Source organism: Macrotis lagotis, chromosome 3 (genome assembly GCF_037893015.1).
Source record: "Macrotis lagotis isolate mMagLag1 chromosome 3, bilby.v1.9.chrom.fasta, whole genome shotgun sequence".
NCBI lineage: Eukaryota > Metazoa > Chordata > Mammalia > Peramelemorphia > Peramelidae > Macrotis > Macrotis lagotis.
Window position 1 is genome coordinate 148,802,334 of NC_133660.1, and position 13,783 is coordinate 148,816,116.

A 13,783-nucleotide genomic window follows, 5' to 3' on the forward strand; every position below is an offset into this window, starting at 1 on the left:
AAGGATAAAAAAAAAGATCATCACCATTAGACTACTTTTTGCCAATGCTGTTAGGGTATATGATGTTCTTCTGGTTCTACTTATTTTATTCAGCATCACGGTTTCTTACAGAATAGTCATTTTTCCATCACATTCATATACCCCAATTTGTTAAACATTCTGATATTAATAGGCATGCCTTCAGTTTCCAATTCTTTGTCATTACAAAAAAGAGCTGATATAAATATTTTTGTACATCTGGGTTTTTTTTTACCCTTTTCTGTGATCTGTTTGAGATTCAGACCTAGTAGATCATATTTGCTGAATCAATGGATATGCATAGTTTTACTGCCTTTTTTGACATAGTACCAAATTGGTCTCCAGAAAATTGAATCAGTTCACAGATCCACAAAAATGCATTAATGTCCCAGTTTTCCTCCATTTCCTCCAATGTTGATCATTTTCCTTTTTAGTAAAACTGGCCAGTCTGATAAGGATGAGGTGGTACCTCTTATTTATGCTAACTTGCATTTCTCTGATCAATAATGATGTATAGTACTTTTATGTGACTTTAAATAGTTTTAATTTCTTCATCTGAGAATGTGTATTCTTACAAATTTGCCTCAGTTCTCTATATATTTTAGAAATTAGTCCTTTTTCAGAAACAGTTGTAAAAATTGTTTCCCAGCTTACTGTCTTCCTTTTGATTTTCACTTCATTGGTTTTGTGGAGAAACTTTTCAATTTAATGTAATAAAAATTACTCATTTTGTCTTTTATAATGCTCTTATCTCTTCTTTGATCACAAACTCCTCCCCTTTCCACAGATATGACAGATAAATTATACATAATTGGCTTATGATCTCATTTTATATGTCTGAATCCTGCACACATCTCGACCTTACCATAATATAGGATGTGAGGTGTTAGTCTATGCCTCTTTTGTGCCATACCATCTTCCAGTTTTCTCAGCAGCATTTATCAAACAGTAAGATCTTTTGCCAGAAACTAGAATCATTATGTTTATCAAATAGAAGATTACTATAGTCATTTCCTGCTATTTCTTTTGCACCCAATTTATTCCTCTGATCCATCACACTATTTCTTAGACAGAGCCAATCAGTTTTGATGACTGGTACTGATACTGATAGATCTGATATGTCTAGGTCACCTTCCTTTGAGTTTTTGCATTAATTCCCTCAATATTCTTGATTTTTTTCTTTTATATGAATTTAATTTCTATTTTTTCTAGTCAATAAAGTAATTTTTGGATGTTTGATTGGTATAGCACTGAATAAGTAATTTAATTTAGGTAGAATTATCATTTTATTATATTGACTTTTTCTCTGTGAGCAATTGATGCTTCCCCAGATATTTAGATATGATTTTATTGTGTGAAAATTAGTTTATAGTTGTTATATAGTTTCTGAGTTTAGACTCCCAAGTATTTTGTTGTCTGCAGTTTCCTTAAAGTTCTCTTTCTATTTCTTGCTGCAGCATTTTGTTATACATGTACATATACACATACACATACACATACATATACATATACATATACATATACATATACATATACACATACATATACACATACACACACAAATACTTAATTTATGTGGATTTATTTTATATCCCATATTTTACTAAAAATTACTCATTTTTTTCAAGTAAACTGAGACCTTTTTAAAGAACTTACCTTAAATTAAGGCTAATTTCCCATTGCATCAAAGGCTGTCTTCAGCCATCTTGATCCATATTTAGGCACTCTTTACTTAAAAGAGAACAAAATGAAACTATTGACTTTTCATAGCTTTCCTTCATTTAAATCCAAATGACTTACAAGTCATGGCATCATCTCCTTTATGTCACAGTCCTCACTGAGACTGAAATACAAACAACATCCAATTAGTACTAAGAATTACCTATTTGTTGATCAGTTTGTCAATACACATTTCTTACTTTCTGTCTGTCTGTCTGTCTCTCTCTCTCTCTCTCTCTCTCTCTCTCTCTCTTTCTCTCCCTCCCCCTTTCCTATCCCTGCCTTCCATCCACTTAGGCTATCACACCCTTCTCTATGGATGTTCTGCCCAAAGAAATGCAATTATTTTTGCATTTTAAAGAAATTATTTTCCCAATTATTTGAGGATAGTTTTTAACATTCATTTTTAAGTGTTCTCCTTCCACCCTTCCCTTTTCTGTTCCTAAGATGACAAGAAATTTGATGTGGTTTTACATGTACAATCAAGTTATTCAGATTTTCATACCATTCTTGCAATGAAAGAATAATCAGAACAAAAGGGAAAACCATGAAAAAGAAAAAAATGTTAAAAATATGAGAATAGTATGCTTTGCTTTGCATTCAAACTACATAGTTCTTTCTCTGGATATAAATAGCATTTTCCAACACAAGTCATTTAGAATTGTCTTTGATCACTGTATTGTTGAGAAGAATGAAAGTGTTGGAAAGAAGAGATTTTAGATTGATTACAAACAGGTCTACAGAGTTGTTGCTCTGACTTCATTGAAGAATTCTATTAAACCTGGACAGTGTATCAGCACAATGCCAGGAAACTGTATTGCTTCCATTTAAATGATTTTAGGAAGATTCTGAAGATAATCTGGCAAGAGAAGATAACAGACACTGAGATCCTTTCTTGAACTAAATTGCCAACCATTCAAATATTATTGCAGAGAGTGCTGGAGTGAGTGGTCACTTTGTTAGAATGTGAAAGGTATGCTTACCAAATAGAAAATTTTATGAGCAACTTATACAGGGACACCTTAAAAAGAGTCAGAAGAAGAGACACAGGGACACCCTGACAGTTTCTCTTAAGAATTTTGGATTGATGGTGAATCATGAGAGACACTGGCACAGAACTGACTATCATGGCATGCCCTCATCAGAGAGGATGCTGTGCTCTGTGAGCAGGGCAGAATTGAAAACAAAATCAAAGGACATGAGAGATTTATATGTTTAGAGGAGTCTTCCCAGATATTCACATGAATTTTTCATGCCTGATCTAAAAAAAATATTTCTGAGCTCATATTAGTCTGATAAGTCAAAGTTGGACAGACTGTAATTTGTCTCTATCCTAGTGATATCATTTTGGTCTTCTTTGAAAAAGAACGAGGAAAACTAATCAGATGAGAAGATCTAAGTCTGTCATAACTGATCAATATACAACATGAATTTACTGTGAGCAAAGTTCTCCCGGTTCTTCTCATTTCACTCAGCATCAGTTCATGTAAGTCTTTACAGGTTTTACTGAAAATCTGTCTGCTCATCATTTCTTGTAGGACAATAAAATACCATTACATTCATATAACCACAACCTGTTCAGTCAATCCAAGAGGAGCATCTCTTCAATTTTCTATTCTTTCCCATCACAAAAAGTTGCTATATATATATATATTCCAATATAAATGTTGATTGTTGATTCTTTTGACTGGTCAGCAATTGACCTGAGACCAACCTCACTATGTCACTTTGGGGGCCTTTAATGTTTCAGAAAAATTATAAATAGTAATTTTCTTTTTTTAAGATTTATTTATTTTGAATTTTACAGTTTTTCCCTTAATCTTGCTTCCCTCCCCACATCCCGTACAGAAGGCAGTCTTTTAGTCTTTCCATAGTTTACATGGTATACATTGATCTAATTTGGATGTGATGAGAGAGAAATCATATCTTCAAGGAAGAAACATAAAGTATAAAAGATAGCAAAATTACATAATAAGTTAACTTTTTTAAAAGAAAATTAAAGGTAAAGATATTTGGTCTTTGTACAAACTCCTCGATTCTTTCTCTGGATAAGATGGTATTCTCCATCAGAGATACCTCAAAATTTTGCCTGATTGTTGCACTGATGGAATGAGAATGTCCATTAAGTTTGACCAACACCCCCATGTTGCTGTTAGGGTGTATAATGTTCTTCTGGTTCTGCTCATTTCACTCAGCATCAGTTCATGCAAATCCTTCCAGGTTTCCCTGAATTCCCATCCTTCCTGGTTTCTAATAGAATAGAAAAATATATTTTGCTCCAACCTTTTACCTTTAATCTATATGTATCTCTTTGCTTCAAGTGAGTTTCTTTTAAGCAGCATATTGTGGGATTCTGGTTTTTAATCCACTTTGCTATTAAATTACATTTTAAGGGACATTCAAATTTCACATTCAAATTTATAATTACTATTGTCCTTCATGTAAGCTTCCCTCTGTTTGCATTTTTCCCATTTTTTCCCTTTATCCATATTCCCCAGTATTTTGTTTCTGAATATGACCACCTTCAGTGTGTTTGTCCTCCTATAGCCAACTCCCCTCCCCTTTTTCCCCCATTCACTTTGCACCTTCTTCCTTCACTTCCTTCTATTGCTTCCCTTTTCTTCCTTCCTCCTTGTTCCCCTTTTTAATACTTGAAATGTAAGATAAGTTTTTTATCTTAACTGAGTGTGTCCATGTTAACTTTAAGTGAAATCTGATGAGAGTAAGAATCAGGCAGTTCTTTTCTCTTCCCTTCTTCCCCTCTATTGCAATAAGTCCTTTGTACCTCTTAATGTAGGAAGATTTACCCCATTCAGTCTCCTCCATCTTCCAATCTCTTTACTGTCCTACTTTTTAAGAAGGTATTGTTTTTAAATCATTCCATCTGAGTCACAACAAAGTCATGAGTGTCCATCACTACTGGTTAAGTATATTCCCTCTAATAGAATTACAATTATTGAGAGCTATTAGAGTCTTTCACTCAGGTAGAGATATAGCCAGTTTCATATAATTGGCTAGCATTTTCTTAAATAAGTCATGAGAAACCATTGCTTCTGACTAAATATATTCTCTCTACTGAATAGAGTTACAGTTCTTGAAAGTTATCCAAGTCTTTCTCCCAGATAGTGATATAGCCAGTTTCATGTTATTGTATAGCAGTTTTTTTTACACCCCTTTTTTTACCTTATCATGTGTCTCTTGAGTATCCTGTTTGAAGTCCAAATTTTCTTTTAAGCTCTGGTCTTTTCATCAGGAAAAGTTAGAAGTCTCCTATTTCATTAAATATCCATCTTTTGCCCTGGAAGAGAAGGCTCAGTTTTGCTGGATAATGAATTCTTGGCTGTATTCCAAACTCCCTTACTTTTCAGAATATCTCATTCCAGGCCCTCTGATCCCTTAATGTTGATGCTGCCAAGTCCTGTATCATCCTTACTGTGATTCCTTGGTATCTAAATTGTTTCTTTCTGGCTGCTTGCAGGATTTTCTCTTTTATCTGATAGTTCTTGAATTTGGTCACAATATTCCTTGGCTTTTTCATTTTGGGATCCCTTTCTGGAGGGTATCTGTGCAACTAATTTGGAGGGGATCCATCAGCAATTATTTTGCCCTCTGTTTGTATGATATTAGGGCAGTTTTCCATCACTAAATCCTGTAATATTGTCTAGGGTTTTTCTCTCTTCAAATTTTTTTAGGTTTTTTTTTTTTTTTGCAAGGCAGATGGGGTTAAGTGGCTTGCCCAAGGCCAAACAGCTAGGTAATAATTAAGTGTCTGAGACCGGATTTGAACCCAGGTACTCCTGGCTCCAGGGCTGGTGCTTTATCCACTGTGCCACCTAGCCACCCCCTCTCTTCAATGTTTTCAGGAAGATCAATAATTCTAGGTTTTCCCTCCTTGATCTGTTCTCGAGGTCAGTGGTTTTGTTGATGAGGCATTTTACATTTTTTTCTATTTTTTCAATTTTTTGGTTTTGCTTAACAGACTCTTGTTTTCTCAAAAAGTCATTAGTTTCCACAGACTCCTTTCTTTTTTTAGAGAACAATTTTCTTCATTTATCTTTTGCAACTCCTTTTCCAATTGATCAATTCTGTTTTTGAAAGAGTTTTCCATTTGACCATTTGAGGTTTTGAGAGGGTTATTTTCTTTATGCATTTGTTCAATTGTATTTTTTCAATGATTTGTTTTCTTGTTGCAAGGTGTAAATTTTCCGTCTGAAATTTTCCAATTGATTTTTAAACTCCTTCCTGATTTCATAAAGGAAATCTTTCTATTCTGGAGACAAAATCATATTCTCCTCAGAAGTTCTGCATTTCTCTGAGTTAGGGTCTTTTCCTTCTAGGATTTTTTCCTATGGACCCTTCTTTTCTTTCTTCTTTTTCCTAAGATCTTATATTGGCAGAGCAACTGATTCACAGAGGTTTGTTGCTGAAATCCCTAGAGGCTTTATACACTGGGTTTAGTAGCTACAAGTGGGCTGGCCAGTAGGGGGTGCTGGTTACTTTCTCTGGAGTGTCTGTGAACTTGATTTGAAGCCCTTTCCCTGGCGGGGGGGGGGGGGGGGGGGGGGCAAGTGCTGCTGGATACTTCTATCCTTGAACAATGTGGGCTAGGCCCTGGAGCAAGTTAATTACTTTCTCTACAGTTAAGAGAGCTCTGCTGCTCACTTCTGAGCCTGGGGCAGAGTTGGGCTGTAATTGTGTTTGCTCTTTCAAGAGGCTTCAGCTGAAATAAAGGTATGGACTCTGAATTCTTCCAAACCAGAAGAGCCCAGACATAGATGTCTGCAACTCTCTCACACTGGAACTCGTCCTCCAGCCCTACTGATAAGCCCTAGACCGATTATCTCACAGCCATTGCCTGTGCTCCCCAGTTTGCTCATGCCTCAGCCTCTCACCCTGCTGCTGATCAGGTTAGTCCTGCTCTCAGGCTCTCATCCTGTCCTGTGCTTCTGTCAGACTCTGCTTTCTATGCCCAGCTCCTGAAAGGCAAGCCTTGAGGTAGATGTTCTTCTCCTAGCTTCTCTCTCTGGGTTTTGTTGATTGGATTTCTGTTTAGAGGTTTGTTTCATATTAGAAATGAAAGAAGATCAGGAGACCTTAACACAGTGCCTGTCTTCTCTCTGCCATCTTGGCCGGAAGTCCAATTTTCCAAAGAATTTCAAAATGGATAGAGTGGATAGAACTTGACATCAGAAAGTCCTAAATTCAAATAATACATCAGATATCATGTGATTTTTGGGGGAAGTGACAGTCTTAACTTATCTAAGCCTCACTACCACCATTTGTGAAATGTGGATAACAATACTACCTATCTCACATGGCTATTTTAGAGATCAAATTACATAACATATAGAAAGTGATTTGGAAATATTAAAACAATATATAAATCAATATCAGTAGGTTCAAGAATGAAAAAGGAGACCAAAATAATCAAAAAACTGCCTTAGTTAGAAAACATTTGAGTTACTTGACAAGAAGGAGCATAGGGCTGAAAAGGGCAGTCATGCTTAAAATACAAAATTTTTAAAAATCTCATGAAAAAAATATGATGCAACATTATAATGAGAATCAGGTGCATGTATGAAGAATGGTACTAAGATGACTGGACAGGATCATGGTGGATCTGGGTTCACATCATATATTGCAAATGCTCAAAATCCTCTGCCCAGTATCTTAGTGCCAGAAATTTTATTCCAGATTTATTCCAGATGCGAAATCTTTTCAACATATAGATGTAAAACACGGGGTCACTTTCCTTTGTTCTATTGCTTTTTAAGTTATAGCAACTTTTATTATGATGAATAACATTTTTCTTGAAGAAAATTCCATAAAAAAAGATGGAAAGCAGATTGAGCAGAATAGAGTACTATAACGAAAATTTAGAGGGAAACAATAATAAATTATTTTAAAATTCAAATTGGCTTGAGAGAAATGATTTAATTCCCTTCTTAAAAGTTGTCAGCTTTCAGAAATGTAATGAGGGAGCACTATCAGGCATAGCAAATATTGTAGTTTGTTTTCCTTACCTGTATTTTAATTTAAGAAAAGACTCCATTAATAGGGGAATCACAAAGTGACAGTGCTCTGTACATAGCATCAATTAAAAAAATATTTTCTTCAATTTCTTGGAAAATTAGTTATTTCACTTGCATGGTTTGTGTAAGCAGTTATGTTCAGGCATTACTAAGACAAGTATTTTTTCAAATGAGCTATCATTAAATGAAAAATCACACTCCCCAATTTCACCAAAGTTTGTTTTTTTGTGTTGTGATCTAAATAATTCCTCAAGATTATAAAAATGGTATGTTGTAAAGAAGATGGATGGGGAATATAATTTTAATTATGTTACTACTGATATCATATGATATTATTTGTAGCTTCTTGTTATATCTCTGTCTCTTATCTTAGAAATGAGAAATTTGGAATAAGTGCACTCTAAAGTACTCTTTGATGGTACAATTCTTTGATGAGAATATGCCAAATAATCAATGATTCTCCCAGAAGACTTGAAGGACATAATTCTTTGTTTTGATTATCATGAAATCATTGCACTTTAAAAGTTCAGAGGAACTGAAGGCAGATTAGCTAAAATGAGAACTGAAGAATCTTTTTCAGTTGAAAATTTACTTTAATTTTAAGTGTCCATTCAGGTCTTAAACCTTCTTCATTATTTCATTCAATCTGATGTGAATCATGAATATGCAAAGGTACTGAGAATTTCTAACATTTTCTTAGATGGTGAACCCTTGCTATGAAAAAAATAAGTTTTGCTACAATAAATGTGTATTTTAATTCAATGCATTTATCTCTTAGACACAATCATTATCTACTGTCAATACTTAAAGAGTTTTTTGAATCAGGAGCATGCAGGGGGGCAGGAGGACAATGATGATGGGTGGGTTAAAGCTGAGATAAAGTACATTATTTTTAAAGAACTAAGGAAATGGCCATATAAAAAGTGAAGATACAATTATCTATCTTGAGAAGAATAGTAGTCCTTTGCTTTGGATAATGTGACTTGCCTCTACAGGATTCTTAATTCCTAATTTCTTTTCAAGACTTCACAGACTTGAAATTTTCCATCATTTGTATGATAGATTCCTAAACATACAGGAAATGATAATACTATGATTTTTTTTGAAAAAAAAATCAGTGCAGAATTCAAGGGCATAGCCAAGATGGGAGCATGAAGCTAGAAAGCTCTTGGGTTTTTCCCAAAACATTAAAGGGAGACCCTATACAGACTTTAAAGCTATAGATCTCACCAAGAGCAGTAAAACAAATCCTCAAGTCAAGATATCATGGAAAAGCTTCAGTTAAGATCTGTCACTTCTGGGTTAATGGGAAGTATAGCCACAACTTATAGCTACAACAAAGATCAGGTCCCACCTCAGCAAGCCAAGTTAGGGCTATACGGAAGCTGGGGCAACAGTCAGGACTGGATTGGGAAGAAACAGCTGCATAGAAAAATCCTTGGTTTAAAAGAGGTAACAAACCTCTTCATAGGCATTACCTTGGCTATAAAGACAACACTTTGGCAAGCAATAAGCCATGGACCAGATCCTGGCCCCAGCACAAAAAATCGAGCAATGGACTGACTGCACCAGGCTAGAGATCAACTATTACAATAAGAAAAACAATTGAAATTTTAAAAATCAAAGAAGAAAGAAGAAAAGTAGAAAAATGAAATGAGAGTCAAGCAGGAGACTTATGAAAAATTGACTGAAGAAATCAAGTCCTTCAAAAGTAAAAATGACCAACTAGAAAAATAATGCAACTCATCAAAAAATAAAATTGACCAACAGGAAAAGTAAAACAAGCAGCCAAAACAGATAATTTAAATGCCAAAGAAACATAATCAGAATTACACAGTACTTATCAGCCTCAAAATTACAAGATTGGATATTCTAGAGGGTAAAGAACATTGTATTATAATCCATAATCAATTATGGTACAAAATTCAGCATATTCTCTCAAGGGAAAGATGAATTTTCAATAAAACAAAAGGACTTAAAATTTTTTCCTGATAAAAAGACAAAATTGAACATAAAATTTAGTATTAAAGTATGACTCAAGAGTTGTGTAAAAACATAATTGGATAGAAGAAAAAATAAATCAATAATATTAGACTGGAATCATACCCACAAGAGAAGGTAATACTTGTAATTCTAGAGAATTATATTTCTCTTAGAATAGGTACAAGAAAAATAAAGTTAGGTTATGAATATAAGATGACCATGAAAGTGATTAGCCTTTAGCCAACACTTGGTTGAATATATTTGGAAGGATTGTGGTATAAAGGTATTGGTATAAATGAATCATGAAATGGTATTGTTTATAAGGGTTGTTTTTATTATTTTATTTTATTTTATTTCATTTTGATTTATTTATTTTATATTATTACAATATTCTTGTTAAAAGAGTAAACACCCCCCCCCCCCCAAGAAGAGGAGAAGCATCAAGAATAGTGGGAGAAAAAAATACACTTCAGTGTGTGTTCAGATTCCAATGGCTCTGTCTCTGGGGTGAGTTGCCTTTTTTTTTTAATCATATGTCCACCAGAGAAGTTGCTTCAATATTTTTCCCAAAGTTGCTATTACTAGCTTTATTTCTCTCCACTCTATTCCACCACACACTCTCTCTCTCTCTCTCTCTCTCTCTCTCTCTCTCTCCTTTAATCCTGTCCCTGTCTAAAAGTGGTTTTTATTTGTGTATTCTTTCCCAAAATCTTCCCTCACTTCTATCATCTCTTCCTCCCTTCCCTCCCTGCCTTCCCCCTTATCCCATCGCCTTCTTCTCATTTTTCTAGGGTAAGATAGATTTCTATAACCTATTAAGTATGCATGTTATTTCCTCTCTGAGTCATTTTTTATGAGAATGAAGGCTCACTTATTCCTCCTTACCTTTCCCCATTCCACTCAATTGGAAAAAGTTTTTTCTTGACTCTTTTTTTTTTAGGTTTTTGCAAGGCAAATGGGGTTAAGTGGCTTGCCCAAGGCCACACAGCTAGGTAATTGTTAAGTGTCTTCAGTACTTTTTGTATTTGTTTCACTAAGCTTCTGATTTGGTTTTCATGATTTATCTACATCGCTCTAATTTCTCCTCCTAATTTTTCCTACACCACTGTTAATTGCTTTTCAAAGTCATTTTTTGAGCTCATTCATAGACTCAGCCCATTTTCTATTTCTCCTGGAGGTTTTGGGTATAAAAGCATCAATTTTGTCCTCTTCTGAATATTCCATGGGACCAAAGTAATTTTCTGTGGTCATATTCTTCTTTTTTCCTTTGTTTGCTCATTGCTTCATCCTAAGACTAATTTACCACACTTCTAAGGCTTTAGGGTGTTTTTTTGGGGACACCCCACTGGGACGTTTGTTCCTCTAAGGTCTTATGGACTCTTGCTTGTGCTTTGATATGTAGATGACCACATATTTCCGCTCTGCCCTGCAGCTGTGAGGAGGGTCCCTGCTTGCCTATCTTAATATGGAAGCCCAAACTGCAACCTAGATCTGAGTGTGAGCAAACAGCAGAGTCCTGCTTTAGTGAGAGCAGAGAGATTTCTGCAGTCTCCCCATACTCCCTTACTTTCTGTGTGCTGTATTCTGGAAGTGCAGGCTGGTTTCCCCAATTCCCACTGCAGGTTCTCACCACAGGGCTGTTCTGAAGCTGGTGCCCCTCACTCTGCACTCACTTTGGTGCAGCAGAGTTCTCTCACTGCCCCTTCAAGCTGTGAGGTGATCCCTGGGTTGTGCTGCGCTGAGGCCCTGGCTTTTTTACAACCACTGATCCCAATGAAATGCATCTTTCCTATGGAACTTCTAAGTTATCTTGGACTGGTAAATTGTAACACTCATACTTTCTATGGGCTCTGCCTGCCCCTCTAAATTTTGCCTAGAGTCATAATTTGACAGCTTTTGGAGATTTGGGAGGAAGGAGTTTCAGGGAACTCCTGGCTTCACACTGACATCTTGGTTTGGCCCCCTCTAAGGGTTGTATTCATATTGGGACATTAGAAGGTACAAACCTTGAAGTGATCTTAGTTTCTTGAAACTTTAGTTAATGAGGCTTGTAGTATTATAGGGACAGAGGGATATTTTAGTGAAGAGGACTGGAGGGAAGAGAGTATTTTGAGGGGATTGGCATAAATATATCATGAAGTGATTTTGTTTTACTTGATTAGCTATAGTTAGTGGGAATTTTTTTGGAGGGGGGGTAATAAATTGTCCGTAAAGTGATTTTGCTTTATATAATCATTTAGCTTTTGTGGATTATATGCTTATAGAGGATACTTCAAAAAAAAAGTCTTGTATAAATTGATTATAATTTGATGTTATTTGTGATTGTAGACATACACATTTGGACAGAGACTGGGTATAAAGTGACCATGAGACAGTGTTGCTTAGAAATCAATCAGTCATTAAGAATTGTACTTATATTAGGAAATATAAAAGGAGTGTATTTTGAGAGATGGGCTGTGGGTATAAGATAAGGATAAAAACAATAAAAACACAAAAAGAAGAATTATACCAGGAGAAGGCTAGGCATTAGAGGAAAAATAATACCACATGAAGAGGCACAAAGACCTTTTATAATAAATGGAAAGAAAGGAAGGTGTGATCACTGAGTAAATCCTGCTCTCAATAGTTTTTTTTTTTTTTAAGAGGAAAAAATAAACATTCCCAATTGGGTTTAAAAAACTATTGTACCCTTCAGAGTAATAGGGGGAAAGGGAAAGAATGGGGAAGAATTCTATGAAAAAAGGGAATATGAAAATAAATGTAAAAGTAAAGTCACATGTAAAATTAAAAAGCTAAGTTAAAAGGAAATAGGGAAGAGGAGTAAGGGGAAAGGAAAGAGAAAAGTATAAATGCGGGGGAAGATAGACTGGAGGGAAATTTAGAATTAGTAATCTTAACTGTAAATGTGAATATGAAGTAAGCAGAAAGTAGAATGAACTAAAAATCAGAATCCTACAATTTGTTGTTTACAAGAAACTCATTTGAAGTGGAGAGAGATACACAGAGGGTAAAGTTAAAAGACTTGAATAAACTATTTTATGCTTTAATAGAAGTAAAAAAAAATCAGAGTTAGAAGTCTTGATCTCAGACAATGCTAAAGGAAAAATAGATCTCATTAAAAACACTAAGAAAAAACCCCCTCCATTTTCATAAAATGCACCATAGGCAATGAAATACCAACAGCATTAAACATATATTCACTAGTGATATAGTATTCAAATTCTTAGAGGAGAAGCTAAACAAATTACAGAAAGACATAGGCTTCTCAACCTCCCTTTCTTATAATTAGATAAATCAAACCACCAAATAGGGAAGAAAGAGGTTAGGAATGTGAATAGAATTTTACAAAATATATATTATGGACCTCTGGAGAAAACTTAATGGGAATAGAAAGGAATATAACTTTTTCTCTTCGGTACATATCACCTATATCATAATTGACAAAGAACAAGGGCATCAAAACTACACAATCAAAATCAGAAAGACTGAAATATTAAATGTATCCTTTTCAGATAATGAGGAAGCCAAACTCTTTGCATTGGATATGATGGTATCCTGATAGAACTCTAGACAGTCAACTAAAAAGACTACTTAAAACAGTTAACAACTTCAGCAAAGTAATAGGATATAAAATTAAATCCTCAGAAATCATCAATATTTCTATATATGAACCATAAAGCCCAAGAACAAGAGATAGAGAGCTTAATTCCCTTAAAAGAAATAGTAAACAACACAAAATACTTGGAAATCTTCCTCTCAAGACAAAGTCAAAACTATTTAATACAAAATACTTTTTATATTAATAAAGTCAGATTGAAACAATTAGAAAATGACAAATAAAAATGACAATTCTACCTAAATTAAATTACTTATTTAGTGCCATACCAATTGAACTATCAAGAAAAGGTATTTTAAAGACCTAGAAAATATAGTGGTTAAATTCATCTGGAGTGACAAAAGGACAAGAATATCAAGGGAATTGATGAAAAAAATACAAGGGAAGGTGGGTTAATTGTTATAGATATAAAACT